The following is a 15,143-nucleotide window of genomic DNA, read 5'->3' as shown; positions in this document are numbered from 1 at the left end:
AGGGTCTGGAAATTGCCATCCTGAGCTAAGGGGTCGTCACCCAGCTGCTGACTTGGCACAGTCCATTTAGCGTGTGTGCATATTCTGCATTCTCCAAACAGCGCTGCCCTGTTCATACAAAACAGGAAACAACAGCCCATTAATCACTGTGGTCTGCCCAGATGAATTTTATAGCCACATCTTTATTACTAGACATTAATTAAATTATTAAACTTAACATTACAACTTCCAAATGTACTACTTTTTGATCTATCCAGTATGCAAAATATACTCATGATATTGTGGACAGAAAACAGTATAGGCTATCACTTATGCTGCAATCTAATTTTGTCCTCAAAATAATGGGCCGTCCATGTATACTGAAGTATAAATGTCGGACCCTAAAACTCCAAGAAGCTCTGCAACGATGCGTTGATAGAAATGGTCTTCAGGTAATGGAATATGGGTGCCCTCTTTTCCTTTTCTTTACAGCGTTTTCTGAACGCTTTGCAATGATCAGCGCTGTCACCTTGTAGATCACCGTGTCCGTGTTGTAACCATGTGCCACTCCCACCACCAGCCCCCGTTGATGTCAAAGCAATCGTTCAAGCCCAACTCAGGAAGTCCCTCTCCTGTAGGAAGCACTTCGGGGCTCCCCACTGCCCTCCGAGTAAGATCCCAGCCCCATCTGCTGGCATCCGCACCTGCGCGCCCCTCTCCCTTCTCCTCTCTGTAGTAGGGGCCTGGGGGATGCCCTCCCTCCTCTCCCTGACTTGTCTGGTAGGTCTCGTGTCAAGCCATGGTCTTTACCCCCACTCATGTCTGCTCTTCCCTCCTCTAAGATGCCTATCCATGTTTATAATTTCACCTTTACTTAGAAGTTAACTCTTTCAAGGTTTGCCTCCAGGACTCGCTGTTTCACGGGGCTGGGATCCGCCTGCTGTGCTCACTGCTGTGTCCCCTGAGCCTGTTCTGTGCCTGTTGCCCACTGAAAGCATGGACCAGACAGACCAAAAACGGCATTTGAGAAAACAGCCAGCTACACGGAAGCTTCTGATAGGAAAAGAGTGAACTGAACTGTTGTTAAATAGTAGCAAAATAAATGGCAGTTCAAACAATATCCTAGGAGAATGCTTGTAACATGAATTTGGTTTGGGATATCACCCTCTTCTTATTTTTTTTTTTTTTTTTTGGCAGGCAGAGTGGACAGTGAGAGAGAGACAGAGAGAAAGGTCTTCCTTTGCCGTTGGTTCACCCTCCAATGGCCGCTGCGGCTGGCGCGCTGCGGCCGGCGCACCGCGCTGATCCGATGGCAGGAGCCAGGAGCCAGGTGCTTTTCCTGGTCTCCCATGGGGTGCAGGGCCCAAGCACCTGGGCCATCCTCCACTGCACTCCCTGGCCATAGCAGAGAGCTGTCCTGGAAGAGGGGCAACCGGGACAGAATCCGGCGCCCCGACCGGGACTAGAACCCGGTGTGCCGGCGCCGCTAGGCGGAGGATTAGCCTAGTGAGCCGCGGCGCCGGCCTCACCCTCTTCTTATTAAATGAAGAAGAGAGCTACAAATAGTTGTGACAATATGAGTCATAATTTGTAAAAAAAAAAAAAAAAAAAAAAAAGATGAATTTACCAAGGCAGAGAGAGATCTGGAAATCAGTGCCCACAGCTCATCCCCAGCAGATCTCTCTGTGTGGTGAGAGAACGGAGGCTTTTTCTAAAATGTGCTTATCTTTGCTTTCTCAAACATACATTGCTATAGTAGTGAAGGAATGAAAGCAATTTTTAATTAGGAAATGCCAAAGCAAACTAGTTTATCACGTGCTGCAGCAGCACGCAGCTATAATCCACTCAGCAGTGCATGGGTGGGGAAGGTGTGGGCGGTGACTGGTGTGAAAGGAGATTGGGAATGTAGTTACCGGGAGGTTCAGTCCACCTTGAGACAGCACCAGAGCACCTCCCTGTGTTTCCGTGAGCCTCCCTTGGGACACATCAGCAGGGCACCATGGGGTTTGTGCAATTTCAGTCCACACAGAGCTCCTGTTTCAGGCGCTCTGCCTGAGTAATGTGCGTGTTGCTGGGTGCCGCTGAGATCAAGGAAGGTGTGGGCACTCACCCCGACCCTGAGAGGCTGCAGCCTGCATGGACAAGGGAAGCAGACGCACCTGCTCGGACCCCCATGCCCACCTGTGCCTGACTGTTCACAGGGCTCCTGGGCACAAGGCTCAAAGGGGCGGTAGTGTCCAAGGGTCTGGGTGTTGATCTGAAGGAGCACACCCTGGAGCTGACTGGCATTGGCTTCCTTTTCATCCTCAGGAGGAAGGAAGAGGGGGCACAGGAGTTCTCTAGGGTGCAGTGGGGGTGTGCTTTTGTTGTTGGGGGTTCACAGTGCACATCTGGGGCCCCCATGGCTGCTGACTTCTTTGCCCAGCATTTCGTCATCTTCAAGGGGGTTTTGTGGCATCAGAACAAACAACCTGCAAGGCTGCATTTGTAGAATACGGAACATTTTGTCACCTCTAGCCCCTTGTAACTTCAGAAAGCTGAGTGGTCGAAAGTAATTTTCTTAGAGTTTAAAACAAAAGAAGAGGCCTCCACAGAAAGGGCCTTGTCAGATGCTGTTCCCTGGTGGTCCAGGAGGCGCTGTCACAGATCTGTCCTCCATCTGATCTTTGAACCCATTTACTCGTGGGTGCATCCTGCAGTTTCCATAGCACCCCCATTCCAGGGGTCCCCCTCAGCCTGGACAGGGGTCAGTGTTTGTCTCCTACGTTCCTGTGCAGGGGAGGGCATCTGCTCAGAGGGAGAGAGCCTGGAGTGTTTGCATTGCTGGAGCTCTGCCCAGCGCTGGCCAGGAGGGCAAATAAGCCGTGGTGGCAGGGGTCAAGGCTGGACACAGGTGGCTGGGCAGCCTGGGCACAGCCCTATGAGAGCCTCCCAGTGGTCAGCATGCTCCATTTCACCTCCAAGTGCACAAGAGGATTTGGGAGTTGCGTTCCTTGCTGGACAGCTTCTTTCCAACTGGGAAATGGATTCTTGGGCAAACCGAGGAAGGTCCTGGGGCGTCAGCTGTGACGGGGTCCATGAGGCTCCCACAGGTGCCCCTCACCCCTTGGCAACAGTGGGACAGTGAGGCTTGAGGACTTTAAGGCAGGTGGTTCTCTTCTCTCTTCCCACCTGTAAAATGGGAAGCTTGTTCTTCAGCATCCAGACTTCGTCTCTGGCACTCCCTGGAGTCCACTCCAAAGCCCGGTCGGTAGGTGCACTTCAGGTATCCTCTGCTGCGCTGGTTCTGTGCAGCCATCTTGGAAGCCGCTTGTCACCTTGATGTCACCTGAGCACAGGGAGGCCCTGTTGGGGTGCATGGGGCAGGGCTGAGGATATTTGCCGAGGGTAGGTGGCCCAGTAGCCCTGGGACTTGGTAGCCAAGGGGAAAAGGTGCTCCTGTGTCATGGGAGAGCAGGACTGAGTGGAAACCAGGAGGCCAGGCTCATAAGTCTGTCTGGTGAACCGTGTGCACACCAGGGGTTGGCGTAGATGGCACCGGAAGTCAAAGCAATGGACTATCATGGCGGTCAGTGGAGATGAAGATGTGCAGCTGACTTCCAGTTGTGGGTCCTTCGGAGCAGACATCCATGGGTCCACGAGTTGAGGGATGCTGGGTGATTCCCTATGAGGACCTCTGTGATCAAGCCGCTAAGAAGGAAAAGTATAAGCTAATCAACACATTCAAGAGGACATTTGATAGAGTTATCAGATCTTCCTACCGACACACCTAAGCAGATCAGAATCAGGAGGAAATACATTTAAATTTGAGGAGACTGTTTATTTTAAACATGCAGACATTGTTCTAAATGGTAAAATGCTAAACTCGTTTCTACTAAAGTTGGGAACAATGAAAGAATATTTACTGCAGGTATTTGATAGCTCTGAAGATAAGAAAAGGAAATAGTCACTTAAATACTTCGAAAGAGATACAATTCCTTTTACAATGATTGAGTTCATATTGGTGAAATTCAAAATACTCTAATAAAAAGTTATTGTAATTAATGAGAATTTGGTAAAGCAATTAATATTACATGTGAAAATCAATAGCTTTCTCTCTGCTAGCTATAGCTAGCTAGACATGAAAATAAGAAAAAATTATTCCATTAAAAACTAACAGCAACTTAAAGTGTGAATTATAATTCATATAAAAGTTGCATATAAAGGACTCACTCAATTATAAAGGTATAGGTGCTTTCTGAAGAAATTTTTAAAATCTTGTAGAAGAACATAAAATAAGATCTCACCAAATGAAAATATTTTATTTTTATATGAAGTTAAATATTAAAATATTGGTTCTCTCAGAATTAACATATAAGTTTATGCATTTCCATTTAAAAGTATTTTCCCCCATGAAATCATGATCTTAAAGTGGAATAAGAAAACTGTGAGCAAGGAACATGGCCAAAGGGCCTGGCCCGGCTGGACACAGACCCTGGGGTCAGCCAGCCAAGCCAAGCCATGCGGCTCTGCCACAGGCAGGGACGGAAGTCCTGGCAGCAGATTCCTGTGTGACAGGGCATCGACCAGGGGCACACTCTTAAATGATGATTTGGATTCTAGCTCACACGGCATGCGTAGTAGCAAATACAATAGGATAAAAATGCAACCAGAAAAGTTGTATAACAAACTGGAGTGGTGATGAGACCATAGGGTTGTTACAAGCAAGGAAGAACATCAGAAGCCACAAAAGCAATGATAAACTACTTGGCTATTTAAACATAAACTACTTGTTGGAAGGCAAAGATCCCTACATATAGTCAACTGGCAAGTGAAAGATGGAGGGAAAACAGTTTATTTCGCAAATGAGTTAAAAATTATGGTAAAAGTGAGTGAAATGGTTAACAATAAGATATACAGAAAGAGCATTTGTAAATTGTAAGTGAACCAAATGAAGAGGTGCAAGGACAGCCAAGCAAGCAGATATCAAGGACAACAAGTTAGCAAATCCACGCAGCCTCTGAACACATAGGGACAATGCCAACCTCCGTCCTCGTTAACTTGAGGCGATGGATTTCACAATATACCAATCCCTTTGGAAAGTTAAAAACGCTGGCTGGGATATGGGAAAACTGCTGGCTCACGAATTTTTAGTGGAAATGTGGATTGTTTCATTCTTCTTGGAAAGCAATTTGGAAACTTTTATTAACATTTAAATTATTCACATATATCCTTGACATAGCAATGCCACCTGTAGGAACCGATTCCACGGAAATAAAATATCAGGCTGTATTTACAACAGTGTTCATTGCACCACTGATCATCCTTAGCAAAACAAAGCTCCAAGTACATGCCAATTAGCATGAAAATGATTAAATAAAATATGGTACACTTAGACAATGGGATATTACGTAGTTACTTAAAATAAGATTGATCCTTAATAACTTGGGGGAATATCTCAAAATGTACTATTAAGTGAGGAAAGCAAGACCGGCAGAAGCTAAATTGCACACTGTAGCATATTTTAAAATATATTTATGTGAAAGGCAGAGTTAGGGTGGAGAGAAAAGGAGAGAGAGCATCCATCTTCTGGTTCATTCCCCAAGCGGCTCCAGTGTCCAGGCCTAGTCCAGGCAAAGCCTGGCACCAGGAGCTCCATCCGGGTCTCCCACACGGGTGCAGGGGCCTAAGCACTTGGGCCCTCTTCTGCTGCTTTCCCAGGCGCCTGAACAGAAAGCTGGATCAGAAGCAGAGTAGCCAGGACTTGAACTTGGGCCCATATGGATTGCCAGCACGGCAGGCATTCCTTTACTTGCTGTGACACAATGCTGGTGCCTGTACATATGGTCTCCACAGGTAGCCCAGGTACCTGTCAATGTGATCTCATTTGTAAATACAGAGGCTCTCAGGACAAGATTATCTTGGATGGAGGGTGGGATGTGAATTCAGTTAGTGATGTTTTTATAAGAGAGAGGCAGAGAGGGGCCGGCGCTGTAGCGCAGTGGGTTGACGCCCTGGCCTGAAGCACCGGCATCCCATATGGGCTCCGGTTCTAATCCTGGCTGCTTCACTTTTGATCCAGCTCTCTGCTATGGCCTGGGATAGCAGTAGAAGATGGCCTAAGTCCCTGGGCCCTTGCACCTGTGTGGGAAACCCGGAAGAAGCTCCTGGCTCCCGGCTTCGGATAGGCGTAGCTCTGGCCGTTGCAGCCAATTGGGGAGTGAACCATCGGATGAAAGAACTCTCTCTCTCCCTCTTTCTCTGCCTCTCCTCTCTCTGTGTAACTCTGACTTTCAAGTAATAAATAAATAAATAAATCTTTTGAAAAAAGAGAGAGAGGCACAACCACTAGAACTAGAAAAATATGTAACATTTCCAAAACACCGAGCCACAACCAGCCAAGGACAGTGATTCTGAGACATGAAAGATGTGGGGTGAACACCATCAGTTATCTTCAAAAGACACCATAAAGAGGATAAATAGACAAGCTGCACACTACGGGAAATTAGGGAAATTATTTACAAGGCTTATACTAGTAACAACTTCCTACACTTCTTACATAGCATAGATTAAGAACTCCCCCAATTCAATAATGAGAAAACAACTCAATTTTAAAAGTGGCAAGAGATTTGAACAGATACTTTCTCAGAGAAAATATAAAGATTGCAAGTAAGCACAGGAGAACAGGAACAATATCGTTATTATAAGGAAAAAGAAACAAAATCACAATGGTCTATAGATACTCCCTAAACATCCAGTGAAAATGGCTGAAGTTAGAAGGGCTGACATCATCAAGTGTTGACAAGAAAATGAAAAAAACTGGAGCTCTCCTGTCGGAAGCAGGGAGACAAAGCCATGCAACCACTTGGAAATGATTCTGCAGCTTCTTTATACATGTATTATATGATCCAGACATTTCATTTCCAGGTATTTATCTAAGAGAAATAAAAACTCACATTCCTACAAAGATTGGTACATCAATGTTCTTGGCAGATTTATTTGTCATAGCACAAAACCGGAAACTAAATTGTGGTAGAACTCTATGGCAGAATACAACCCAGCAGTAAGAAGGAATGAATTATTGATGCATTTTACAAAATAGAAGAATCTTAAAATAACTCCACTGAGCAAAAGAAGTCAACCAACAAAGTATGATTCCAATTTCTATAACATTCTAGAAAATGCAAAGTGATTTATTGTGAGAAAAAGCCGTTCACTTGCCTGGAGACAGGAGAGGCAAGCGGAAAGGAAGAAGGGGAGCAAGAGAAGAAACTATAAAAGGCCAGGAAAAATCCACAGATGAGTGGAGAGATAAAATGTGGTGTGCACGTACAATGAATCCATCTAGCCTTGCAAAGGAAGGGAATTCCCACACAAGCTACACCAGGGATGAGCCTGGGAGACACCGGGTAACTCGTGGGCATGCTTTGGTCGCTTCAGGAGGCTGTGGCAAAATCCCTTAGACTGTGTAATTTGGAAATAGCAGCAATCTGGGGCTCCAGTTCTGTAGGCGAAGGGATCCAAGATCAGGACAGCAGCTGACTGGGTGTCTGGTGAGGGTTCACTTGCTGTGTCCTTCAAAGACACACCTCTTGCTGTGTCCACACAGGGAGGAAGGGGCTTGTCCGGGCTGCTCTTCTAAGGACACTAGGCTCATTCATGAGGGTGGGGCCACAGGATCTCATCACACTGCCAGAGACCCTCCTGTGAATGCCACTGCATTAAGTGTTAGGTTTCAACATGTGGATTTGGGGGCAGACCACAGCAGCACAATTCTGCACATATGGGGTCAGAAAGTGGGATGGTGGCTGCCTTGGGCTGGGGATGGGAGCTACCCCTTTAATGGGGATGGAATGTCTTCTGGGAATTAATAAAGCATATTCTTCAGGCATTTGCTCAATAATGTGGATGTCCTTAGTGGCCTTGAGCTGCACCCCTAAGGAGGGTTAAAACGTTAGGTTTTAGATTGTGTGTATCTTACCACAATAAACAAAGAGGACCCGAGGCAACCTTAGGGAATACCAGAAGAACTGCCTTCACAATGAATGAGGCCCAGTGCAAAATAAGAACGTGGCACTTCTTGTTCTAAGATGATTAAGAATTCAAGACGCCAAGAGTGGTGCTGTCTAAGTGTGGAGCCCTGGGAAATGCTTGGCTCTGTCACCTGTGCAGCCTCCCTGATGGACATGTTCACTCTCTGGAGGTGACGGTGGGCTCAGCGGTACACGCCTAAGTCCCACCTTCCAGAGCAGCTGCTTTACTGCCTGTGGGTAAAGGTGTTGCTTAAAGAGTGTCTTTGAAGAGGAGCGGTACCTACAGGAGGCAGACAGCCTGTATTCACACAGGTGTGTGTGGTGGACATAGACTGACCCATCTTTGAACATTCATCTCCTGTCAATAGAGATTGTTTGCTTTAACCCAAAAGAAGCTAACTTAGGAAGGAAGCATATTTAAAAGCATATGATTGAAGTAAAAAGACAGCTTTATCAACTGCTGGCTGTGACCTCGAGAGAGACCAAAGCCCTCCTTGGAACAACTGTTGAACCTTACCCAGTAGCAGGGAGAGTATATGAGGAGATGGGGATACCCAACTTTCACAGTGTGGAGCCTGCCACGCTGAGTACCTGCAGGCAGGTACCAGAGCATCTTTCTTCCCTGGGGCCATGAAGGTGTCTGGGACATAGCCCTCTGGCTCACCTTCAGGGTCACTCTTCAATGTGGCATTGTGTTTGTATAGACCCTTGCCGGCTGTGCCAATGTGGAAATCCCACTGACTTCTACAGCCTCACTTTCCTGGTCTGTACCGCAGTCACGATATCGATTCCTCCTTGCTGTGGTTGTTGCGAGAATGAAAGGAAATAATCTGTGTATAACGCAAAGGCTGGAGGTGGGGCGAGATCAGCACTGAGGCCTGGCTGCTGTCCACACTTCCCTCTGCACGGTGTCCCAGATAACCTGCTAGTCATTCAGAACATGTGGCCAGGTGGTTTCCATTTTCTCAACTTGTTCCAGTTGGGAGAAAAGTGAACAAAATGCCCTATTTATTTGACTCCCAACAGTACAAATGGAGACTTGAAAACAAATACGTCAATGCTGCACATTGGACGTTTAATCAGTAACACAGCATGTCCAGAAGGGCTAAGCGACAGTTCACCAGAAAATGGAGCCAATTCAGGTGGCCAGTTTGGAGAAGTGGACACAAGCCAGAGTCTACATATTTTACTTTTTTCCCCCCAAGAAAACTTTTATTTAAGGAATACAAAATTCATGCATTTCATAAATACAACATTAAGAATATAGTGATTCTTCCCAGGGTACCTGCCCTCCCACCCACACTCCCACCCCTCTTCCTCCTCTCTCTCTCCTATTCCCTTTCTTATATTTACTAAGATCTATTTTCAATTAACTTTATACATGAACAAGTAACTCTATTCTAAGTAAAGATTTCAACAAAATGTATGAAAAAGAAAATTGTTCCTCAACAGCCAAGATGATATTTTGTCTGTTTTGTTTTCTGTAATTCTGATAAAAGTTCTTTTAAAAAGTATTAGAGGAGAACTGAACAGAGCTCCCTAGCCACACCCACACACCCCTCTAGATACTTACTGAAAGCAGACACTACACTAATGTACAGAGGCATAGTACAAAGTTAAAAGCTGCCACAGTGAAAAATCAAAGAAGAAACCAATGAGTATCTCCACAAATGCTGAAAAACAAACATACCAATTCAAGAAACAAGTTTAAGGAAGACATTATGATGCCCCAAAAGACACAACACTTCAATACTACCTTGTGAAGATGATAAGATTGAAGAAATGCCGGAAATGGAATTCAAAAAATTGATCACAAGATTGCATAGAAGGAATCAGAAACAAATGCACGAACTACTAAAATCTATACATGACATGAAAGAAAATTTCTCCATGAAATTGAGATCTAAAAAATAAATCAGAGAAATAAAGAATTCAATAGAACAAATACAAAACGCAGTGGAAAGCTTTAACAACAGAATCAGTGAAGCAGAAAGAAGAATATCTGAGTTAGAAGACAAAGCACAGAAAATTATACAGTAAGACCAAAAATAAGAAGATAAAACTAGAAAACTAAAAAACACTTTTGGGAATCTACAGGATACTATCAAATGACCCAACATATGGGTTCTAGGAGTTCCTGAAGGCATGGAAAGAGAGAAAAGATTAGATGGCCCTTTTTAAAGAAATAATAACAGAAACTTCCTAATTTGGAGAAAGAAAGGGACATCTGAGTACAGGAAGCAAATAGAACCCCTAATAGTCATGAACAGAAAAGATATTCACCACAACACATTGTAATCAAACTCACCACAGTAAAACATAAAGAAAATATTCTGAAATATGCATGAGAGAAATACCAGATTATTTTCAGAGGATCTTCAATTAGACTCACAGCAGACTTCTTATCAGAAACCCTATAGGCTAGGAGAGAGTGGCATGATATATTCCAAGTCTTAAGAAAAAAACCTGTCAACACAGAATATCATATTCTGCAAATCTCTCATTTATGAATGAAGGTGAAATAAAGATCTTCCATAACAAACAGAAATTGAAAGAATTTGTCATTACCCGTCTAACCCTGCAAAAAATGCTTAAGGATGTGCTATATACAGAAACACAGAAACATGGTCATTACTATGAAAGAATGTAAAGAAAGAAAATCTCACAGGAAAAGTACAAAAGAAATGCTAAGTAAAAATAGGAATATTTATGGAAAAATAGCAGGACAAAGTCATTACTTACCAATAATAACCTTGAATGTAAATGGCCTCAACTCTTCAGTTAAAAGACACACACTGGCTGAATGGATTAAAAAGCATAACTCATCTATTTGCTGCCTACAAGAATTACATCTCACCAACATAGATGCACACAGACTGAGAGTGAAAGGATGGGAAAATATATATTCCATGACAACAGAAACCAAAAAAGAGCTGGTGTAGCCATCCCAATATCAGAAAAAAAGATTTTAACACAAAAACTGTTAGCAGATACAAAGAAGGGCACTATGTAATGAATAAGAGATCAATTCAACAGGAAGATCTAACTATTATAAACGTTTATATACTTAATTACAGGACACCTGGCTATTTAAAAGAAATGTTAATGGATATAAAGGGAGACATAGACTCCAATACAATAGTAATGGGGGATTTCAATACCTCCACTTTCAGCAATGGACAGATCAACCAGACAGAAAATCAGCAATGAAACAGCATAGTTAATTGATATTATAGACCAAATGGACTTAACAGATATTCACAGAACTTTTCATTCTACAATTTTAGAATACACATTCTGACCAGTTTATGGAACTTTCTCTAGAATTGACAACAAGCTAGGTCATAAAGCATGTCTCAGCAAATTAAAAAAAAAAAGAAATAATACCATGCATTTTCTTGGATCATAATGAAATGAAGCTGGAAATCAGCAATGCAGGAATTTCTAGAATATATGCAAACACATGGAGACTGAACAACATGCTCTCGAATTAACAGTGGGTCATAGAAGAAATCAAAAGAAAATCAAAGAATTTCTGGAAATGGGTGAAGACAACAGTACAGCATACCAAAACTTATGGGTTACAGCAAAAGCAGTGTTAAGAATAAAGTTTATTGCAATGGGTGCCTCATCAAGAAATTGCAAAGGCACTAAATAAATGAGCTTTCAATGCATCACAAAGATCTAGAAAAACAACAGCAAACCAAACCCAAAACTAGATGAGAAAGGAAATATTTAAAATTAGAGATAAAAATCAATAAAATTGAACCCAAAAACAATACAAAAGATCAGCAAAATGAGAGCTTTTTTTTTTTTGAAAAAATAAACAAAATTGACACACCATTGGACCAACTAACCAAGAAAAGGAGAGAGAAGACCCAAATCAATAAAATTAGAGATGAAAAAAGAAATATAACAATAGACACCACAGAAATAAAGAGAATCATCAGACATTATTATAAAGAGCTGTATGCCAACAAACTTGGAAACCTGAAAGAAATGATAGATTCCTGAACACATACAGCTTACCTAAATTGATTCATGAAGACATAGAAAACCTAAACATTACCAAGACAGAAATTGAATCAGTAATAAAGACCCTCACAACAAAGAAAAGCCCAGGACTGGATGGCATCACTGCTGAATTTTACCAGATATTTAAAGAAGAACTAACTCCAATTCTTTTCAAGTTATTCAAAACAACTGAAAGGGATGGAATCCTCCCAATTGCTTTTTATGAAGCCAACATCTCCTTAATTTCTAAACCCAAAAAGATACAATAAAGAAAGAGAATTACAGACCAATTTCCCTGATGAACACAGATGCAAAAATCCTCAAAAAAATTCTAGCCAATCAAATCCAACAACACATCAGAAAGATTATCTACCCGGACCAAGTGGGATTTATCCCTGGTATGCAGGGATGGTTCAACATTTGCAAATCATTCAATGTGTAGCAAACTGAAGGAAAAAAACCATATGATTATCTCAATAGAGTCAGAGAAAGCATTTGATAAAATATATCACCTTTTCATGATGAAAACTCTAAGCAAATTGAATATAGAATGAACATTCCACAACACAACAAAGGCAATTTATGTCAAACCCATAGCGAGCATCCAACAAGAGTTTATTGGAACTCGTAGAAGAGCTTTGTAAAGTAGCAGGATATAAAATCAATACACAAAAATCAAAAGCCTTTGTTTACAGAGACAAAGGTTAGTCTGAGATTGAGTTTCTAAGACCAATCCCATTCACAATAACTACAAAAAACCTCAAACACCTTGAAATAAATTTAACAAAGGTTGTCAATGAACGGTGTGATGAGCATTACAGAACATTAAAGAAAGAAATAGAAGAAGATAGAAAAATGCAAAAATCTTCAATGTCCATGGACTGGAAGAATCAATATCATCAAAATGTCCACTCTTATGAAAGCAATTTACAGAATCATTGTGAAACCAATCAAAATACCAAAGACATTCTTCTCAGATAAAAAAATATGATGCTGAAATTCATATGGAAGCACAGGTGATCTTGAATAGCTAAAGCAGTCTTATACAACAAAAACAAAGCAGTAGGCATCATTATGCCAGATTTTAAGATCTACTACAAGGCAGTTATAATCTAAATAGCCTGATACTTTTTACAAAACAGATGGATAGACCAGTGGAACAGAATAGAAATGCCAGAAATCAATCCAAGCATCTACAAGCAACTTATATTTGAGCAAGGCACTAAAACCAATCCCTGGAGAAAGGATAATTTCTTCAACCAATGGTGCTGGGAAAAGTGGATCTCCACATGTGTAAGTATGAAGCAAAATCCCCACCTTACAGTGTCTACAAAAATCCATTCAAAATGGATTAAAGACCTAAATCTATGACCTGATATCATGAAATTATTAACGAACACTGGGGAAGCCTTGTAAGACGTTGGCACAGGCAAAGAGTTCTTGCAGGCAATCAAAGTCAAAATTAACAAATGGGATTACATCAAATTGAGAAGCTTCTGTACTTCCAGAGAAGCACTTAGGAAAGTGAAGAGGCAACTGACAGAATGGGAGAAATAATTTGCAAACTATGCAACTGATAAAGAATTAATAACCAGAATATACAAAGAGATCAAGAAACTCCAAAACAACAAAATAAACAGACTAGTTAAGAAATGAGCAAAGGAATTAAACAGACATTTTGCAAAAGAGGAAATTTAAACGGCCAACAGACACATGAAAAATGCTCAGAATCACTAGCCATCAGAGAAATGCAAATCAAAACCATGATGAGGTTTCACTTCACCCCAGTTAGAATGGCTTTCATACAGAAATCAACAAACGACAAATGCTGGCAAGGATGTGCGGAAAAAGGTACCCTAATCCACTATTTGTGGGAATGTAAACTGGTAAAGACATTGTGGAAGATGTATGCAGACACCTCAGAAGTCTGAATATAGACCCACCATATGACCTAGCCATCCCACTCCTGGAAATTTACCCATGGGAAATGAAATCAGTAAATAAAAGAGTTACCTGCACCCCATGTTTATTGCTGCTCAATTCACAATAGTTAAGACATGGAATCAACCTAAACACCTGTCAACCAAAGACTGGATAAAGAAATTCTGCAATATGTACACTATGGAATACTACACAGCAGTATGAAAAATGAAATTCAGTCATTTGCAACAAAATAGATGAGTCTGAAAAACATCTTACTTAGTGAAATAAGCTGTTTCCAAAGGGACAAATAACATATATTCTCTCTGATCTGTGAGAACTAATAGAACACCTAAAATGAACTCTGTAGACATGAAACTGACACTTCAAGAAGGGATGACTTGAGTGGCCCTTGTCTTGACTGTTGAGGAACAGGGTTTTTTTTTTTTCATACTATTTGTTGAACCCTTTACTTAAGATAGAGTTAATCATATGTGTATAAAGTCAATTGAGGATGGATCTCAGTAAAAAATAAGAATGGGAATAAGAGAGGGAGGAGGAAGTTTGTAACTGGAAAGCAGTATAGTTCTGCATACATTCCTACAGACTTACTTCTAAAGGTACAATTTAAAAACTTGCCATGGGATCCCAAGACCCATTAAGCTAGGTGGTAAAAAATGCCATCCTAAGTGTTAAAGTGATCATTTTAAGTATTAAAGTGAACATATAGATAGGATTAAGTGTTAAAGTGATCATATAAATAGGATCAAAATGTCTGATAATAATAACAGACAGAATTAAAAAGGAGAGAATGTTCCAACATGGGAAGCAGTCCACACAACAGACTCATAGAATGACAATCACTTTAAGTAGCACTTTGATCTCAGAATCAGTCTTTAAGTCTTCCTGGTCTGGCTGAAAAACCCATGAGAGCATTTCAGGCATGGAAAACCAAGAAACTGTGGCAAAAAAAATGTTTTACATGAAGTATCTGTGAGTGAGACCCCAGCAGAAGGAAGTAGCCATCAAAGAAAGATGTACCTTTCTCTGAAGGGAGGAGAGAACTTCTACTTTGCTTATGGCCTTGTCTAAATACTGACAGAGATTGTGAATTCAAAAGACTTCCATAGCCTAGGCAAGAGCCTTGGGTGGTCAATGATGTCATACATAAGAGTGTTAATTGTTAAATTAACAGGAGTCACTGTGCACTAACTCCTC

General features: G+C 41.8%; 2 long non-coding RNA genes across 6 annotated transcripts in view; both read left to right on the top strand.

Moving 5' to 3' along the window:
* The window catches only part of LOC127492930 (uncharacterized), a 145,846-nt gene that overhangs the window by 14,781 nt on the left and 115,922 nt on the right, over positions 1 to 15,143 (top strand). The gene's annotated exons all lie outside the window — the stretch shown is intronic.
* On the top strand, positions 247 to 10,020 carry LOC149126383 (uncharacterized). The gene is made up of 2 exons (XR_016233552.1): positions 247 to 649; positions 875 to 10,020. It is a non-coding gene; the product is annotated as an uncharacterized LOC149126383 (long non-coding RNA).

This window comes from Oryctolagus cuniculus, chromosome 5 (assembly GCF_051225735.1).
Source record: "Oryctolagus cuniculus isolate XC-2025 breed Fujian yellow rabbit chromosome 5, ASM5122573v1, whole genome shotgun sequence".
Classification (NCBI taxonomy): Eukaryota; Metazoa; Chordata; class Mammalia; order Lagomorpha; family Leporidae; genus Oryctolagus; species Oryctolagus cuniculus.
Note: the sequence above shows the minus strand (reverse complement) of the source record. Positions and strands in the feature narration are given on the sequence as shown.